This window comes from Phocoena sinus, chromosome 4 (assembly GCF_008692025.1).
Source record: "Phocoena sinus isolate mPhoSin1 chromosome 4, mPhoSin1.pri, whole genome shotgun sequence".
Lineage (NCBI taxonomy): Eukaryota > Metazoa > Chordata > Mammalia > Artiodactyla > Phocoenidae > Phocoena > Phocoena sinus.
The window spans coordinates 134,096,697-134,113,089 of NC_045766.1; positions in this window are offsets into that span (position 1 = coordinate 134,096,697).

Consider the following 16,393-nt stretch of genomic DNA (forward strand, 5'->3'; position numbering starts at 1 on the left):
ACAGGAAGTACAGTGTGCTACAGCACAACCAGAAACAGGCTCAGGGTTTGAGGGGAATATAGGAATTCCCCTACATACAAACAAGTTCCATTCTGAGAGCACGTTCGTAAGTCCAATTTGTTCGTATGTCCAACAAAGTTAGCCTAGGTACCCAACTAACACAGTCAGCTATATAGTACTATAGTGTAATAGGTTTATAATACTTTTCACACAAATAATACATAAAAAACATTACAAAAAAAATAAAGAAAACATTTTTAATCTTACAGTACCGTACCTTGAAGAACACAGTAGTGCAGTACAACAGCTGGCATACCGGGGCTGGCATCAAGTGAACAGGCAAGAAGAGTTACTGACAGGAGGAGGGAGAGGCGGTGGGAGATGGTAGAGCTGAAGGATCGTCAGCAACAGGAGATGGAGGGCTGCAATTTGACTCACGCCTGACGCTGATGGCACAGGTTCTGGGTCCTTGCTGGATTCAATTCTATCTACCCTCTTGAAAAAACAATCCAGTGATGTCTGGGTAGTAGCTCTTTTTTTCTCATCGTAGATGACACAGTAGCACTGGATTGCATCCTGAACGGCTGCTGCAACCTTCGTGTACCCGTTCTACATTTGTGTCCTGTGCCTCAAAAACTAACAGCGCCTCCTCAAGTAAAGAAATTCCCCTTGCCGTTTCCTGCATAGTGAATCTTTTCTGTTCTTCCGTTACTTCTTCCTCTTGTCTCTCTTCGTCCTTTCTCTGGGCCTCCAATTCCATCAGGTCTTCATCAGTAAGCTACACAAAGTAAGTACACAAAAGCACAACCACTTGTAGAGAATGCACGCAGGTGACAATGTACATCAGACACGTGAACTAACACGTGACTGGACATATGAACACACGTTCGCATCTTTGAAAGTTCACAGCTTGAAGGTTCACATGTATGTAGGGGACTTACCATAAAGCCTTTCCCTCTTTAAGGAAAATAATACAGTACAGCATTGCAACTACCAAAACAGAGACAGGGCTTTGCAAAGTGCTAGGGTCCCTGAAGTTCAAGGTCATCAGCCTTGTCAAAGCAAATAATCAATAATCAATATATAACAAGGAAGAGAAGAAAGTTTTACTTGAGCCAAACTGAGGACTATAGCCTGGGAGGCAGCCTCTCAGTAGCTCTGAGAAACTGCTGCATAAAAGCATGGTTGTCAACATAGTCATACCTTTATCAGAACAAAGAACATGCATTTAACATGACAGGGAACATTCCTTCGAGGTTTCAGAAGAGACAGCTTTTTACTGAATTGTGTATATCTGGGCAGATATTGAATTTCTGTGACGAATCAGTGAACTAGAATGAATGTTAAATGTTTTGTATCTGAAGCTCGAGTCTATTTTGGATCTGTAAATACTCATTACCAGTATAACTTTTGTTCAACAAGAGGATTGTACTGTATGAAGAACTGATGAAAAAAAATCCCTCTGTAACTTTTTTTTAAGAAAACCTTGTTTATTTAAAGAAAAAGTCTGTATAAATTATAGATTTTTATTTAAATTTTAAAAAAGAGACAGCTTAATACATATACAGTGAGAGAGCTGGACCCTGGTGTCTGGGAAGGGAACCTTATCTTCAAGGGAGGGTTAACATGGACACAGAAATGGAGTCATTTGTCCTCACCTTCGAAGTGGATATTCTTGACCTTAATGGTTAAAGATGTGCTGTGTATGTTTCACAGGGCATGAGCCAGGCCATTCTATCTCACACAAAGTTCAGAGCAAACCACATATAAGCCAGAATGACTTCCCCGTAACTCAATACTTGAAAATTTTCCCCATCTGCCTCGAGGTAAAGCCACTTCTGATTACATCCCAGTACATCCACATCGCATACACCCCTCCCCGGCTCTCCCCGCATACACCACACACCACAGCACACAGAAAACGCACACACCACACGCACCATCCACCACACAGACACCATATTCGGCACCCTCGAAACAGGCCAGTACTCATCCTTACTATGTACAATGTGCTCTGCTCTTTTCTATTCCGTTCCATTCCATTTCTTTTCTTTTTTCTAATGCTGTCTGAGACTCACTAAATTGATTATTTCCTATTATTTCCTATTATGATTTTTCCTATTATTATTTCCTATTCCTATTATGACCCACGAATAGGTCCTGAACTAGACTCTGAAAACACTAACTTGGAGGGAAGCAGAGGAAACCCACAGGTCGCTGTGAGATGCGTGTTGAGCTGCTGTCTGGCTGAGCCCCCAGCACAGCCTGGGACGATGCTGTGGCACACAGTCACCTCACCGCTGTGGCTGCCCCAGCCAAGAACGGGCAGGGGCAGAGCCTCCCAGCCTGCCAGGACAGCTGGTGGGGGAGGTCCTGTCACTGTGTCTGCCTGACTAATTTGAACCTAAGGAGTAACCTCCCCTGCTTTTGTGTTTAATCACCCCCTCACGTACAGCAGCCTGTGGGCTTCCTTTGCCTTCCTCCAAATCCATGTTTTCCAGACTGTATCCTGGGACCTATTAATGGGTCATGAAATCATTTTAGTGAGTCTCAGACAGAAGGAGAGAAAAAGAGGAAAGGAAAGGAGAGGAAAGGAAAGGAATAGCGCATATGCCATGTAGTAAGGATAAGTACTGACTGGTTTGAGGTGTGTGTATTATATTATAACTTTTCTTCAAACCAGCTATTAAATAAGTGAAATGATAAATACGGGGCAGAGAGAATCAATCCTGCCCAATGATTCAGACAAAGAAGCACAGGATGGAGCAACTCAAGAAACTACCACCTAAAAAGTAAAGAGACTACCCGGCACCCACAGCCCATCACTGAATCTGCCAGATGATGACTCAGTGAGAACACATCGGTTTGTTCTCTCAGTCATCTTTTCTCCTGGTAAATATTCGGTCAGACTGATGATTCCTCTTGTTTCCAACAGACCTAAGTAGAACCGGGCTTCCAGTGATGGGATAACTTGCTCTCCTCAGAGACATCTCAAAAGCCCGCAGGCCAGGATCTTTGCTCTTCCTCTTAGATGTCTGTGCTGGCAACCGGCCACTGCTCACCCAGCTCACGGAAAATTCCACAGCCACGTGTGGGAATTCCGCTTCTGGAATTTTCCTCAGCGCTGCCTTTCCCAGAAAATTCCTGATACTCTGAGCACTGAATTGAAGCTTTGACGGTGGTGTCCGGCACTGACCCGTCTCACCCATCACCCTCCGGGGAAGTGTGGGCTAGAGTCCAGCTTTCTTCCGTAGATAATGCCTAACAGAGACATCAACCCCCACCCCCCACCCCCAGCCTCACCATGGAAAAATGAGCTCACAGGTCAAAATAGCAAAAGACATTTGGTAAGAATAACCATTTCCAAAACAAACAAAAACAATTCTGGATTAGAGATTCCATCAGAAACAGAAATGTTTTTAAAGTCCAAGACGTTAAAATGAGTCTAATAAACTATCAAGAAATAAGGGGGTAGGGGGTAGTTAAAGATGGAGGTATAAAAAGATAAAAAGATACTGAACTTACCACATCCTGTAGACACAACAAATTTACAGGTAGACATGATTCAATTCCCTCTGATAAAGGTCTGAAAACTGGCTGAACAGCTCCTCCACAACAAAGGGTAAGAGAGTCATCATCAGGACAGATAGGACAGGCAGAGATGCAGTCTCACCAAAAACCCCACCCCTGGCACAGAGACCCGCCATCAGGAGGGATCTCACAAATACAGAGCCTCTCCCTGAAGAGGGAAGGGTCTGTACCCACATGAGGCACCCCAATCCCTGGGACCTGAACCGAAGCCCCGAAAATGTCTTGTTTTGAAAACCAATGGAGCTTATGTCCAGGAAAACCATAGTGAGACAGGAAGGGGGCAAGGCACAACCTTTAAAAGAATGATAGCCATTGAAGACATGACATAAACTGGTTAGAACCATCCAGGTCCAAGATGGTGGATGAGTCGACTTCCACTAGACTTTAAGCCTCATTATACACTCATTGTAATACATCGGCAAGCTAAATGACACACCCACAGGTGCCAAAGCTGACCATAAAAGGTCAAAAAGTGGGCCGTGGCCCAATTCCTGGAAATCCCCACGTCTTCCCCAAAATAGCTGGAATACTCCTCCCATTCATTAGTGTATGAAATTACCCACCCCTATAAAAACTGACAAACCCATACCCTGGGGCCTCTCACCTTCTGAGATAGCCCACACTCTGTCTGCGGAGTGCATATCTCCCTGAATAAACCTTCTTTCTCTTTATTATGGCTTGCATTTGAATTCTTTCCTGTGCAAAGCCAAGAACCCACACTTGGCGGCTGTCCCAGGGACTCACCTGAGACCTGGGACATGACCATTCTCTCCGGCCCTATTTTCTTTCCTGCAACAATAGGGCGGTAGGGAACAGAGATTCCACTCTTTTTTTTTTTTTTTTAAACATCTTTATTGGAGTATAACTGCTTTACAATGTTGTGTTAGTTTCTGCTGTATAACAAAGTGAATCAGCTATATGCATACATATATCCCCATATCCCCTCCCTCTTGCATCTCCCTCCCACCCTCCTTATCCCACCCACTAGGTGGTTGTAAAGCACCGAGCTGACAGAGATTCCCCTCTTAAAGGGCTCACAGGAATACTCACTTGTCCTGGGACCTTGAACAAAAGCCACAGTTTGAACCATACCAAGACCATATGGGAAGGAAACTCATTTGCTAATCCTAAGGCATCTGCTGGAGGGGTAGAACCCTGTCTGGACTCTCTCTAGGGACAGAGGTGCTCCCATGGCCCCACCAAAGCCAGGAAGGCACTCACAGCTCACATAGGAGATGCCCCTTGATGGGCCAGGGGAGATTGCATTTCTGGGACCTACTGGTCTGAAACAATCAGAGGGATGGTTCTTGGCAGGCTACCATCCTCAGGGCAATGCACAGACAGCAGACTGAAACAAACAACCCCAGTGCCCTTGTGAAAAAAGGCCTAAATACTTGTCCTGGAGCTTCAGCCAGCCTAAGAAGTAGGCTTCAGGTTTACCACACATCTACAGGCTACAGAAGTGCTCTCAGGGAACCTAGGCCAGGAGACACCATCTCTGTGCTCTCCTTTGGCCTCACTACAGCTCACCAGTACCTTCCAGAAAGGAGCTCACACACTCAACTGGAGCCACAATTTTTGCAACTTTTGCCAAGGAAACACTTCCAGATCATCTGGTCTGGAGGTCAGTAGCCTTTACAATTGCAGTCTCACAGGATGGTATATATTTGCATACCTGAAAAGCTGCTGCCTGAGCGTCTAGCTTCTAATCAGCCTAATACTAGGTGTGGACAGAGATCCCTCCCTCTGGAACACTCAAAGGTCTTGGCACACCCTCAATGACTGAACCTATCAAGAATAAATCAGGCTGCCTAGACGGTCACAAAGGTTCAAGTGACAACCAAAGCTAGGGCAAGTTTAAATAAAAACATTACTCTCCTACACAGGCCACTCCTTCAAGACTGGGAGAGATAGCTGTTTCCCTAATACATTGAAATAAACAGAGAGTCAAGCAAAATGAGGAGACAGAGGAATATGTTCCCAATGAAAGAGTAACAAAAAACCCCAGAAAAAAACCTTAATGAAATGGAGATAAGTAATTTACCTAATAAAAAGTTCAAAGTAATGGTCATAAGGATGTACATCAAACCCAGGAGAAAAATAGATAAACACAGTGAGAACTTCAACAAAGAGAGAGAAAATATAAGAAAATAATGAACAGAAGTCACAGCGATGAAGAATACAATGACTGAGCTGAAAAATACAAAAGAAGCATTGAACAGCAGACTAGATGAAGTAAACAGAGAATCAGTGAACTGGAAGACAGGGCAGAGGAACTCACCCAAATAGAAAAGAAAAAAGAATTTTAAAAAGTGAAGATAGCTTAAGAAACATATGGGACCCAATAACATTTGCATTATAGGGGTCCAGAAGCAGGAGAGAAAGAAAAGGGGGGCAGAGAACTTATTTGGAAAAATAATGATTGAAAAACTTCCCCAACCTGGGGAATAAAACAGACATCCAGATCCAGGAAACCCAGAGAGTTCCAAAAAAATATAAATCTAAAGAGACTCACACCAAAACATACTATAATTAAAATGTCAAAAGGTAAAGGTCAGACCTACTAGAGAATGGACTGGAGGATACGGGGAGGGGGAAGGGTAAGCTGGGACAAAGTGAGAGAGTGGCATGGACATATATACACTACCAAACGTAAAATAGATAGCTAGTGGGAAGCAGCTGCATAGCACAGGTAGGTCAGCTCGGTGCTTTGTGACCACCTAGAGGGGTGGGATAGGGAAGGTGGGAGGGAGGGAGACACAAGAGGGAAGAGATATGGGGATATATGTATATGTATAACTGATTCACTTTGTTATAAGGCAGAAACTAACACACCATTGTAAAGCAATTATACTCCAATAAAGATGTTAAAAAAAAAAGAGGTAAAGGTTAAAGAGAATGTTAAAAGCAACAAGATAAAAACAACTTGTTACATACAAGGGAACCCCTCTAAGACTATCAGCAGATTTCTCAGCAAAAACTTTGCAGTCCAGGAGGAAGCAGCATGATATTTTCGAAGTAATAAAAGGAAAACAACTCTCAACCAAGAATACTCTACCCAGCAAGGCTATCATTCAAAATTGAAAGAGAGACAAAGAGCTTTCCAGACAAACAAAAGCTAAAGGAGTTCATCCCACTAAACCAGCAATTGAAAAGAAAGGGCACTAATTAGTAACAAGAAAACATGAAATTAAAACTCACACTGGTAAAGGTAAATATATAGTAAAGGTAATGGATTAATCACTTATAAAACTAGTGTGAAGGTTAAAAGTCAAAAGTAGTAAAAATAACTATAACTACAATAACTAGTCAAGGGATACACAAAATAAAAGGGTGTACAATGTGACATCAAAAACATAAAAATTGGGATGGTAGGAGTAAAAATGTAGAGTTTTATAATTCATTCAAACTTAACTTGCTATCAACTTAAAATAGACTTTTGTATATATATAGGCTGCTATATGTGAGACTTATGGTAACCCCAAAGCAAAAACGTATAGTAGGCACACAAAAGATAATGGGAAAGGAATCTAAGCATAACACCATAGAAAGTCATCAGACCACAAGGGAAGAAGCAAGAGAAAAAGGAAAAACAAAAATGAACTACCAAAACAGCCAGAAAACAAGTAAAACAATGGCAATAACTACATACCTATCAACAATTACTTTAAATATAAATGGACTATATTCTCCGATCAAAAGACATACAGTGGCTAAGTGGATAAAAAAAACAAGACCATCTATATTCTGCCTACAAGAAACTCACTTCAGATGTAAGTACACAAGCAGATTGAAAGTGAAGGGACAGAAAGTGAAGGGTAGATGTGTTTCATGCAAATGGTTACCAAAAGATACCTGGGATAGCTATCCTTATATCAGAAAAATAGACTTTAAAAAAAAGAATATAGTAAAAGACAAAGATGGGCATTACATAACAATAAAGGGACCAATTCAACAAGAAGATATAACATTTGTAAATATCTATGCACTCAACATAGGATCACCTAAATATATATGGACAATATTAGCAGTCCTAAAGGGAGAAATTGACAACAATACAATAATAGTAACAGACTTTAATAGCCTACTTACATCAATGGATAGATCATCCAGACAGAAAATCAATATGAAAGCATTGACCTTAAATGATACTTTAGACCAGATGGAGTTATGTATATATAGATATAGATACAGATATAGATATAGAGCATTCCACCCAAAAGCAGCAGAATACACGTTATTCTCAAATGCACATGGAACATTCTCCAGGATAGATCATATGCTAGTCCACAAAACAAGTCTCAATAAATTTAAGAAGACTGAAATCATATGAAGCATTTTTTCCAATGACAATGGTATGAAATGAGAAATCAATTATAAGAAAAAAACTGGAAAAATCACAAATATGTGGAGATTAAACAACATGCCCCTGAACAACAAGTGGGTCAACGAAGAAATTGAAGGAAAAATCAAAAAATGCCTTGAGACAAACAAAAATGGAAACCCAACATACCAAAATCTATGGGATGCAACAAAACAGTTCTAAAAGGGAAGTTCATAACAATACAGGCCTACTTCAAGAAACAAGAAAAATCTCAAATACACAATCTAACTTTATACCTAAAGGAACTAGAAAAAGAAGAACAAGTAAAGCCCAAAGTTAGCAGAAGGAAGGAAAAAATAAAGATCAGCACAGAAATAACTGAAATAGAGATGAAGAGATATACATACAACATAAGAGCACACAAAGGTTGAAAGCAAAAGCATGGAAAAAGACATCTCAGGCAAATACTAGCCAAAAGATAGCTCTTGTAGCAATATTAATATCATCTAAAATTAGGGTAACTGTATATAATTTATTGTATAAACCAGCATACGTTTGAGAATAAAAGATATTATTAAGAATTACAACAGGGAAAGAGAAATAAACCAAGACTTCTTAGGCAAATCAGGATTTATGGTCAGTCATACAGTACAAAATAAATCAAAAAGTATTACTAAGGATGAGGAAGATCTCTAAAAATGATAATTCTCCAAGAATATGTGAAGCAAAAAGTAATAGAAATATAGGGAGAGACTGATCATACCCACCTTCACAGTGGAAGGTTTCAATACAACATTCTCAATCAATGATAGGTCAAGTAAACAACCAACAGCAAAAAAATCTGCAATAAGGTAAAAGATTTAATCATCTAAAAAAAAAAAAAATAGAGAGAGCTACGCACCCAAAACTTAAAGAAAACATTTTGTTAAGCACACATGAAACATTTACAAAAACTGATCATATATTAGGCCACAGAGAAACCCTAAACATATTTCAAAGAATAGATATCACGCAAACCAGATCTTCTAACCACATGCAACTGAGATAGAAGCTAATATAAACAAAAATAGCTGCATATTTGCTGGTAGGAGTATAAACTGATGTAAGAGCATTGGAGGAAAGTTTGGCATGTCCTCTTAAAGTTAGAAATTCACATCAACAGTTTCTGTTTTAGAAACATACTTGAAACTCTTCCACCTGTAAAACCAGCAAAAGTATACAAGAGTGTTTAGAGCAGGACTTCTCTCAATAATAAAAACCTGGAAACAACACAAATACTCAAGGAAAAATGGGGAAATAGATTATGGTTGGGTTTATTTCCTCGTGCTGCATAACAAATTACCAAAAACTTAGTGGCTTAAAACAATACCCATTTACTGTCTCAAAGTTCTGTAGGTCACTAGTCAGGACATACCGTGGCTTGATTCTCTGCTCAGGGTCTCACCAGGCTGGATCAAGGTGTTGGACAGGGCAGCCATCTCATCTGAGGCTGGTGTCCACTTCCAAGCTCACTGGTTGTTGGTAAAATTCAGGTCCTAGTGGTTGTTAGTGCAGAGGCCCCCACTTTCTTGCTGGCTGTCAGCAGGTGCTGTTCTCAGCCTCTAGAAGCCACCTGTCACAGGGTCCTCTCCACAACATGACAGTCTTCTTCTGTAAATTCCACTGCAGCTTTCTATCTCTGATTCCAGACCCAGATTTCAACGGTTCATGTGAGTGGTCCAGTGCCCTTTCTTAAGATCTGATTTGGGACCCCAATTATATCTGTAAAATCCCATCACAGCAGCACCTAGTGTTTGACTAAATGAAGTGTGTGCACACCAGGGCCTAGGAAGCTTCATGGCCCCCTTAGAATTCTGGCTTCCACAATGCTCTATTCATGTGATGAACATTATATAGCTTCAAATGGAATGAACACGGTCACCTGCAACAATGTACATGAGCCTTAGAAACTTAACATCATATGAAAAAAATATAGTCCCACAAGACTCTAAATTAAAAACAACTCAAGTTTTAAAAGTGCTTTTAAAGGATTACATATAGATGCAACAGAGTGATACAAAAAAAGAAAAGAACGAGCTGGTGGACTGGATTCTGGATACCCAGCTCGGGGGGGGGGGAGGCAGAGGGTCACGAAGCTGAAGAGTTAGATGTAGGTTATTGTTAGGGGGTCTAGATTGGGGAGGGAAGAGGGTAAGTGGGTTCATAGATGTTATTATATTATTTTAAGTAACTAACTTATACTGTGCTGTATGTCAATTAGAACTTAATAAAACCGGATAAATAAATACTAAAAATAAAATAAAATAATCTGAGGCAGGACAAATATGGACCAGTGATGAGCGAATGTCATGTACTGAGGATTATGATTAATAATTTCTATTCTGTGTACCTGAGGTCTAATTACAGATGAAGAAGAAAAAAGTACTTCTTAAATGAAAGAACATATTATGGAATTGAAAAGTGTATTCCCTCTAGGGTAGGCGAAGCCCTTGGCTTCCAGATAGCACCAAAGAGGCAGTGACTGATTTCTTCAGGACAAACTCGTCACCCCGGAAACCTTCCAAAATGTAAGTAGAAATTACCATTTGTTCTTAGAAACGCCTCGTCTGAACATATCTGGGGAAATCGCCTGGCACTTCCACCCACTCAGACCTCAGGCTTCCTGGTTTTCTGTTGCCTGCACCTCCCAAGTGCTGCTAGGTCCTTTGCACCAGCCTTTAAACACACTCAGGGCTCTCCCATTTGCGGGAGAAAAAGGGTAAGAATGAAGCAGGACCTCTCTCCTCCCTACACCCCACACGTGCAACACTAGCTCCCTCCCGCGCTTTCCCAGCAAAACTTCCTGCAAACAAGCCCCCTACATTCTTGGTCTCAGTCCTCAGCCCATGCTTTCGTCCTCCCAGCTGGACAACACGTGTGCTCCACCAGGTCACAGGCAACTGCTCAGCCCTTAACTCTCCTGACATTTCGGTGCCCTTTGACTCTGGACCACTTCCTCCGTGCATCCTTTTCCCTTGGCAGCTGCAACAGCTCCCTGCTTTCTCTGTCATCTCCCTGACCCTCCTTTCCTGTCTCATCCACAGGCTCTTCTTCCTCTGCTGTTCTGTACATGTTGAGGTTGCTTGCTGCTCTGTCCTCACATCCCTGGGCCCTACTCCCTAATCTCTCTGGAGCAGCTCATCTGCTCTCACAGCATCAGTGGCCATTGGCACACTGCTGGTCTCCAAATCCTTCCTAGCAGCTGAAGTCTTCTTCACTCTGGGTGCATAGAAGCAATTCCCTCCTGGAAACTTCTTCAATGAACCCCATACTTCCAACTCTCTCTGCCCCAAACTGTCATCTCTCCCTCTTCTTAAGAGGGCACTAATCCCATCAAGAGGGCTCATAGCATTTGTCTTGGAGTCTCTTACAGCTTTCCCTCTGTAGACACGGACTGAATTCTCCCTGGGTCGTTGCTTCCCAGAGACGCACGGGGACCTAGGTTTGAGTCCAAGGACCTTGATCTGCCCTTGCCAGCCTCATATGAGCTACCTGCCTTTTTGGGCTACTCCCGTAGAAAAGCGGGGTCTCCTGGGAATCCAACAGCTTTCTATGCACAGAGTTCTCCCAACAGATGGTCATGGGCCATTGGGAGACTTGGAGTACGAGAGAAAACAATGAGGTTTAGGGTTTGTTTTTTTTTAAATCAACCTACATTTATGTAGTCACTCACTAGATGATATTTATTAATGTATGTGCAAAATTAATTCATCGCCACAATACAAAGTCTCAAGAGACTTCAGGAATCGCATAGTCCACCAGGCAAGTTCTAGATGAGAAAGTTGTCTCAAATCCCCTCATTTCTTTTTTTCTTTCCTTTCAAGCCCTGGTGGCACCCATTTCTCAAGCAAGCGTGGGGGATGATCTCGACTGCATTCAACTGCAGTGGCCACAAGGCCCTGGTACACACCCCACAAGGTGAGGGTATGGGTAGAGCCAAGGTAGAGGGCAATGCTGGCTTAAAAAGCATGGGAAAGAGGAAGGAAATGAGTCATTCTGAGAATCAGAAGTGGGGAAAGAGAGTCATGTGCCTGTGGCTTAGTCCCTTAGTTGAGGTTGGGGTGATGGGGGCATCCACTCTTCATCGCTCACAGGGGCATGAGGTGCCACGGCTGCAATGCCCTGAACTGCTATTAGTAGAGACAGCTTGCAACTGAGTTGAAAGAAGCAGCTCCTCGCTGCTCCTTTACTCCACTTGCCTGGGCTAAGAAGGGCAGCTGCACAGAGAGAGGCTGAATGTGGTCAAACTACAGTTTGGGGTTTCTCAGTCAGAGACTCAGGGAAGGAGCTGACTCCAGCATTGTCACACATGCAAGTTTGAGGGAGAACTCATAGCTTATCGTGAGCACAGCACCTAGAATCTTAGCCTGGAGCCACCAAGTGCAAGTTAGAGCTGAGCCTCTGACCTCAGAAGTAAACTTGACCAATGAGCTGTTCATGCCAGAGTTGAGACCAGAGGCAGGTCTTGGACTCCTAATTTGGCGTTCTTTCCACTGAACTCCCCCCACCCCCAGGAGAGTAGAGAGGTGTAGGGGTGTGGATTTTATGAAGGGAAGGGTCAAACCCCTATGAGTACTCTCTTCAGTCCAGAGGAATTCCTTCACAGGTCCCCTCCCATTATGAAGTCTTTGATATACGAGAGTATTGTCCACACACTTATTTTCAGCAGATGACCTTGCCACATACTTCCTGCAAAAAGCAAAAGTTGTCAGACACTCTCTTATCTTTTGCCTCCAAATCTACCCTCTCTCTGCCTTCCTTTCTCCTGTTGCAAAAGGCAAAACATCGCCTCTACCTAAGACCAGCCCCTCCAGTGTTCCTGGAGTCCCCGCTCTTACCTCAACAATTTCACTCTTGCCTTTATCTCCCCTCTTCCCCATTAACAATTTACCACTCTCCATAGGACCATTCTCAATAGACTGTGAACATGCATAGTAATCTCCCATCTTAAAAATACCCATCCCTTAAAACAACGAGATGCCACTACACACCTATTAGAATGGCTAAAATGCAAAACGTTGACAGCACCAAATACTGGTGAGGACATGAAGAAGTGAGAACTCTCATTCCTTGCTGATGGAAATGCAAAATGGTGCAGCCACTTTGGAAGACCATTCGGTAGTTTCTTACAAAACTAAATATAACTCTTAAAATACAATCCAGCAATTGCACTCTTTGACATTTACCCATGAGTTGAAAACGTTCACACAAAAACCTGCACATGGATGTTTTTTTAATTAATTAATTAATTTATGTTTGGCTGTGTTGGGTCTTCGTTGCTGCACGCGGTCTTTCTCTAGTTGCGGCGAGCGGGGGCTACTCTTCGTTACGGTGTGCGGGTTTCTCATTGTGGTGGCTTCTCTTGTTGCGGAGCACAGCCTCTAGGTGTGCAGGCTTCAGTAGTTGTGGCACGTGGGCTCACTAGTTGTGGCTCGCAGGCTCAGTAGTTGTGGTGCACCAGCTTAGTTGCTCTGCGGCATGTGGGATCTTCCCAGACCAGTGATTGAACCCGTGTCCCCTGCATTGGCAGGCGGATTCTTAATCACTGCGCCACCAGGGAAGTCCAACATGGATGTTTATAGCAGCTTTATTCATAATGACCAAAACCTGGAAGCAACCAAAATGTCTTTCAATAGATGAATGGATAAACAAATTGTCGTACATCCGTACGATGGAATATTACTCAGCACTAAAAAGAAAGGTACTATCAAGTTACAAAAAGACATGGAGAAACCTTAAATGAATATTGCTAAGGGAAAGAAGCCAGTCTATGTACTATATCATTCCAACTGTATGTCATGCTAGAAAAAGCAGAAGTATGGAGATAGTAAAAAGATCAGTGGTTGCCAGGGGCTAAGGAGGAGAAAATGAAGAACAAATAGGGCAGCACAGGGCATTTTTAGAAACTAACTCTGTGTGATACTGTAATGGTGAGTACATGACATTATACATTTGTTAAAACTCATAGAATGTATAGCACGAAGAGTGAACCCTAATGTAAACCAGGCACTTTAGTTAATAACAATATATCCACATTGGCTCAGCAATTGTAACAAATGTACCACACTATTACAAGATATTAATAGAGGAAACTGGAGGGAGGGGTAAGATGGGAACTCTGTACTTTCCACGCAATTTTTCTATAAATCTAAAACTGCCTTTAAAAATTAAGTCTATTAGGGCTTCCCTGGTGGCGCGGTGGTTGAGAGTCCGCCTGCCGATGCAGGGGACACGGGTTCGTGCCCGGGTCCGGGAAGATCCCACATGCCGCGGAGCAGCTGGGCCTATGAGTCATGGCTGCTGAGCCTGCACGTCCGGAGCCCGTGCTCCACAACGGGAGAGGCCACAACAGTGAGAGGCCCGCATACAGCAAAAAAAAAAAAAAAAAAAAAAAGATTACCGGCAGCCTCTGGGTGGCAAAACCCTGGTCACTAGATAGTCTTACTTAACCCCTCAACACATTCAACAGAAGTGATCAAGAAATTCTCTTCTCTCAGCTTCCATGACATCTAGTCTCTTGGTTTCCTCCCAACCACACTGACCATGTATGACTTTTTTTTGCTTGTTTTTTTTGCCTTACTTCCCCCCTGGCCATCTAAACATTGGGGAGACCCAGGGGCCCGGTGCTCATCTGTCTTCTCCACCTGTTCTTTAGGTGACCCCACACAACTGATTATTTAACATTTCAGCTCTATGCTCACGATGTGCAAACATGTAATTCCAGCTCATACCTTTCCACAAAGACCCAAAACTGTATTACCTCGCTGCTTCCTTCTCGGTACATCTTCAATAAAAATTTACTCTTAAACAATCACAGACTTACAGAATAGTTGAACTACAGTACAGAGCCCTTTATCTCTGAACCATTTTCTGGTGCCTCCATCACCCCTAAATACTTTTGTGTTTATTTCCTACAAACAAGAACACACTTCTATATAAACTACAATACAGCCTCACAATCAGGAACTCAACTTTGATACATGAATACCGTCTAGTCCTCTGACCCTCTTCAAGTGTCACTGGTCATGCCGTCTCTGATTAAAAGGATCCGTCTCAAAGTCACAGATTGCATTTAGTTGTCATGTCTCTTTAGTTTCCTTTAGTCTTGAATGATTCCTTAGACTTTGACCGTCACAACTTAACCTCCGTGACTTTAGGAGACTAGCGGCTAGAGATTTTGGAGAATGTCCTTCTCTCTGGTTACGCACATTTGACAGAAATGTCACAGATATGGTATTGCTCCCTGTTGAGTGGTGTGGAATTTGACTTTGTTCCATCGTTGATGGTGTTTGATTGCATTGCTTGGTTAAGACGACCTCTGCCAGTATTTGCCACTGTAAAGCTACTCTGGTCCCCTTCGTAATTAGTAACTATTTTTGTAGCCCCACCCTCTAGGAACTCTTGGCCTCAGACTTCTCACAGCCCAGATCTCAGCCCAGATGTCCTCAGCTGAGAAAGGCCCTCCCAGACCAGCCAGGAACCCTCCAGCTCACCACCTGTCGTTTTGTCTTCATGTCACTCTGCAGTTATCTTGTTTATTTATAGTTTCTACCACTATCACCCCAACCTTCCCACCCACTGGAACATAAGCTCCAGAGGACAGCAGGAACTTGGCTTGTGTCATATACTCTACTCACTCCAAAACCTACAAGAGTGCTTGGCATGGGTGGATACTCAATGAATATTTCTGAATGAATAGACAAATGTGTATTTTTAAAAATATAGTAGACTTTAGTTATGGGAAAATAGAGCATATAGTACAGAGATTTCCCACAGGCCTCTTCTCCTCCACACAGCTTCTCCTATCTTTAACATCTTAGGCTAGTGTGGTACCTTTGTAACAATTGACGAGCCAATATTGATACATTAATATTAACCAAATGCCGTAATAGTTTGTAGAATAGAATTCACTGTTTATGTTATACAGTTCTATGGGTTTTGATGAATGCATGATGTCATGTATTCACCTAGTCTGATAATTCCAGATTCTCTGTCACATCTTAATCTTGTTCTCAAGCTTACTCTGTCTCTTCAGATTGTGTTTTTCCTGCTTTTTTTTCCCCTTATACTTCTTGTAGAAAGTTGGACATGATGTATCAGATAACAGGAGCTGAGATAAATAATCTTTTACTATGAAGTGTCATGTTTATCTGGTTAAGAGTTAGTCTGTGTTTAATTGCTTGCTGCCCCTGTAGGTGTCAGAGGCTTTGATTTCTTCCAGTATCTTCATTTTTTGTCTTCCCTGTTGTCTCTGGGTTTCCCTACAAACTCTTAGAGTTGTAATCCACTGGAGTCTTATGGGTGTGGTGGAAGGCTTTGTGGAGGGGAAACATTCAATAATCTTAAAATTAAATTTCAGGGACTGTGACCCTCAGAGGAGTTTCTTAGCCTCTGTCCCTGTTTTTCCTCCCCTTATGACGGGAAGGTTTGAGGGGGCTG